The sequence below is a fragment of the Nannospalax galili genome, unplaced genomic scaffold, assembly GCF_000622305.1.
Source record: "Nannospalax galili isolate Female #2095 unplaced genomic scaffold, S.galili_v1.0 scaffold606, whole genome shotgun sequence".
Classification (NCBI taxonomy): domain Eukaryota; kingdom Metazoa; phylum Chordata; class Mammalia; order Rodentia; family Spalacidae; genus Nannospalax; species Nannospalax galili.
Window position 1 is genome coordinate 689,033 of NW_008355477.1, and position 4,809 is coordinate 693,841.

A 4,809-nucleotide genomic window follows, 5' to 3' on the forward strand; every position below is an offset into this window, starting at 1 on the left:
GAATCCTATACTATCTTCAGGATGCCCTGACAGCACTGGAGGGACTTACCTGAGTAGTGCTGCTTTGATGCCATAAACTGCTATTTGAAATGTTGCATGAGGCTAGTGCCTATTAATGACAGAACATGGTGTGGAGCTGTAGAAGGGCTGCTGAAGGTGAGCACATTAAGAAGGCACACCTCTGAGACTTCACTTAGAATCGGTGTGCGTATAACACCCCAAGAAACCTGTGTGTCTCTATCACAGTCTGTTATAATTGGAGCAGCTCTGGTTCAGGGAAGGCAATCTCATTCTTTCTCAAAAAGTTGGGTGTTGGCTTTGACCTCAGCTCAGCTGAGACAGGAAAGAAAGACAGGGAAAACTAAGAAGACACGAATGGGAGAGGAACCACTCACTCTAGAATCTGGTTGTCAGCCTCAGAGTCAAGAATCCCAGTGAAATTCCTATCTGCTGTGAAGGTTGCTTATATGGAGATATTATTCCTTCTATATAGAAATATTTCATATAAGAATGTTAAAATAGGGAGCTGGAGAAATGGCTCAGTGGTTAAGAACACTGGTTGTTCTTGTGGAAGACCTGGGTTCAAATCCCAGCACTCATATGGCAACTAACAACTGTTCGTAACTCCAGTCCAGGGGATCCAACAGTTTCTTCTGTCCTCCATGGGCATTGCATGACACGGGTGCACTTACCTACATGCAGGCAATACACACATACAAATAAAAATTTAAAAAATAAATAACATTTTTTTAAAAGAATGTTAAAATAGGGACTGGAGAGATAGTTCAGTGGTTAAGAGCACTAGCTGCTCTTGCAGAGGACCTGGGTTTGATTCCTATCATCCACATGGAAGCTATCAACCATTCATAACTCCAGTTCCAGGGGATCTGACACCCTCTTCTGACCTCTGTGGGCATTGCATGACATGGGTACACACATGCAGGCAATACACTCATACACATAAAAAAAGAATGTTAAAATAGTAATAAATCTAGGAGTAGAAGTTGCATTGTAGATGTGTCACTTAGACTTGGGCAAGTCACAGACAATATCTATGACCAGTTGTGGTACTTTCATGGAACATAGAACAAGGGGTAAAGAAGACAACAATGAGTATTCTCATTAATGAAGCTCCCTCATGCAACAGAGGGCCAGGAATACAATAGGTCACAAATGGCCAAACTGTAGAGACTAAGAGTCTTCAGAATTCTGGTCTTTGGACAGGACTCCTATATTAATCTACACCCACCCAGGGCTCAGGGACATTGTAGAAGATGGGGTGGAAAGATTGTAAGAGCCAGGGAAGAGGTACATGACCATATAGAAATCGAGTCTTACAAGCTCCTAAGATCCTGGTCATATGAACCTATAGCAATGGTGTTAGCATGCACAGGACCCATGCAAACTCAAATAGACCAAAACCCAGTATAGAACTGGGGAAATGGACAGCTGATCCCAATGTTAGCTGAAGAAATATTGGAAACTGATCACTGCTGCTTGAGGAAGAGCTGATCTTCCTAAGTGAGAGGCTCTAGGCTTACTAGACCTCAGTAGATAAACTTACATTGAGGGATGTCTAGAGCCACTAACTTGACACAATAGGCCTTAAGACAAATTATAGACTGTATGAAATCCAGTGGGGTGGCTATAGGAGGGTGCCAGTGGGGAAGGGAGTATAATGATGATTAAGACTGATTAAGATATTCTGTATGAAATATACAAAAATTCAATAAAAGATAGTAATGAACCATGCCTAAGGCCTAAGCAAAAATGACCTTTGAGTATGGTAATACTCCTTTTCCAGTCATAACTCTGCAGTTTCTTATGAATCTTACAAACAGGACTTTAAACTTCGTTTACAGCAAAAATACCTTCACTTCCCATGTAACCCTTGGGATGGAAGGTTTTATCTTTTTAGCTGTTATCTTATTCAACACACATCAGGAATAGCCTTATGATTCCAATGAAGTTTCTTAGCATCACTTTGTGTGTGAATTTGTGTGTGTTTGTGTATGTGTGTGTATGTGTGTGCACGTGTGTAGGTGTGGAGGCTGGACCTCCGCTTCAGGTGTTATTCTTCATCCAGTACCATCCATCTCTTGTTTATGAGATGATTTTTCACTGGCCTGGGGCTTGTGGATTAGGCTACACTTGTTGGCTGGTGAGCCCTGGAGATCCACCAACCTGTTTTTGCCTTCCAAGTGCTGAATTATAAACATGGGTCACCTTACGATCAGTGAAAGAAGCTAGATATTAAGACCTCATATTGTAGCCTGGCATGGTGGTGCACACATTTAATCCCAGCACTCAGGAGGCAGAGGCAGGCAGATCTCTGTGAGGTCAAGGCTAGCCTGGTCTACATAGTGAGTTCTAGGCCAGCTGGGGCTTATAGTGAGACCCTGTCTCCAAAAGACCAAAAAAAGAGACCTCATATTATATGATTCCATTTATGCGGAGTGTTCAGAAAAAAGGAAAATTTATATATAGAGAGAGCAAATTGGTGACTTCCAGGTGTTGGGAAATGGGATGGTCATGGTGGGGGGGGGATAGCAGATGCATTCTACGGACTCTAGGGTGATGGAGCTGTTTTTAAATTGAATTGTGGAGACAGTGACACAACTTAGTAAATTTATTTATTTGTGTCTGTTGTTTTGAGACAAGATATCAATGTGTAGCCCTGGCTTGCCTGGCACTGACTATGTAGATCAAGCTGACCTTGAGCTCACAGTGATTTTCCTGCCTCTCTCTCCCAAGTGCTGGGATTACAGGCCTGTGTCATCTAGCCCAGCTCAAAATGTTTATTTAAAATTATTGCATTGTACACTTGAAATGGGATAATTTTGTGATATGAGATTTTGCCTCAATAAACTGTATTAGTCACTTTTCTGTTGCTGTGATAGAAACACTGACCAAAACAACTTATAAAAGGAAGTTTATTTGAGCTTACAGTTCCAGGGGAATTACAGTCTGTCATGGCAGGGAGGCATGGTGGCTGGAGGTGACTGGAGCAGGAGCAGCAGAAGCTAAGCTCTCACATCATTACACAGGCACAGGAAGCAAGAGGGTGACTGGAGATGTGGCAAGGCTTAAGAACTCTCTAAGCCCACCCCCAGTCACATGCTTCCTCCAGGATAGCCACACCTTCTAAAACCTCCCAAAACAGTGCCATCATCTGGGGACAAAATGTCCAAATACTTGGAGCCTATGGGAGACATTTTTATTCAAACCACCACAAAAGTAAGTCAGCCTTCACCTTGTATCAGTAGCATGGTAGAGACTCTTGAGTGCAATACCATGCCACTGCTCACCTCAGCCTTTTAGCTACACATCTTTTGCCTTTAATGTGTAAAATGGGCACAGTGAATGCAGGCTGATTTAAGCTTTGAGGAAGAGCAGTGGGACTAGGAGATACATTTTCTATGCCAGTTAACATAGCATAGAGTGGGTTTCTAGAAACCAGGTGCTATGGTCTGGATGTGCCTCCTCATGTGTAGAACGAAGGGTGAGACCCAAAGGGTGGTATTTAGGGCATTTGAGTTTCAGTCTTGTGAATGGATTAGTGCTGCTATAGAAAGGTTCACAGAAGTGCGGCTGCCTTTTACTCTTCTGCCATGCGAAGGCACAACATTCATCCTTTCCCTTGCTCTTCTTTCTTCTTCCGTATGAGGATGCAGTAAGGAAGGCTTCCACCAGGTACTGGTTCCTTGTTCCTGGACTTCCCAGCTTTGATAACTGTGAGATGTAAACAAACATCTGTTCTTTCTGTTCTTTATGGTATTCGGTTATCGCAACACAAAATGAACCAAGACACTTGAAATATAAAATTTGTTTTGGCCATTGCAAACTGATTTGGTCCTCTTTGATTCTTGGATTTGCAGTTGATGAGATAATTGTTCATTCACACTATCCCTTTTCTTCATGAGCCTGGATTGTGAGCTAAATCCTATTGGAAAATGATGGGTAACTAACCCTGGAAAGAAAGTATGCTGCTTGCTGAAAAAGTTCTAAGAGGCCTTATATGCAGTTTCATTAATTTTCCTCTTCCTTTTTGGAGGTTTGTCAGTTCATACAACTGAAGTAGTTATGAACTTGGGAAGATCTAGGGAAAACTTGATGCCCAAATCTCATTAAATCATATGCTCCAGTGTTGTTAAAAACCATGTGTCACTGTCACTTGGCAATTAAATACAATCTACAGGAGCTATTTTGTTCTGATGTACCCTGGTGTGATTTTTCAAGAGGTTTGTCTGACAAAACTTCCTAATTAAAACAAAAATATTTTTATTATTTAAATTTTATGTAGATGAGTGTATTGCCCATATGTGTGTAAGTGCACCTGTGTTGTGCAATGCCCTGCAGTGGTCAGAAGATGGCATTGGATTACCTTGGAACTGGAGTTACTGATGGTTGTTAGCCACCATATGGATGCTAGGAATTGAACCAGGGCCCTCTGCAAGAGCAGTAAGTGCTGTTAACCACTGAGCCATCTCTCCAGTCCCAAACCTTCCTATTTTTGTGCATAATTTTATGGCACATAAAAAAAGAGGGATTAAAAATGTAGAATGGCTTACCCAGTAGTGCAGAAAGTATGTCAGAAAACCATCTCAGAACAAAAGTGATAAATAAGACAGCAGTTTGAAATCTTGGTCCTTAATTTACTCCAGATGATACTCCAGTAATACTTAAAGCTTTTCTTGGTGACCTGATATTTTTATTTAGGAATAACTGCAAGATTTTTTTTTCTTTTGTTGAGTTGTCCTATGTTAGAAACATTCTTGATTTTCATCTCAAGACAGCAGTCTGTAGCAC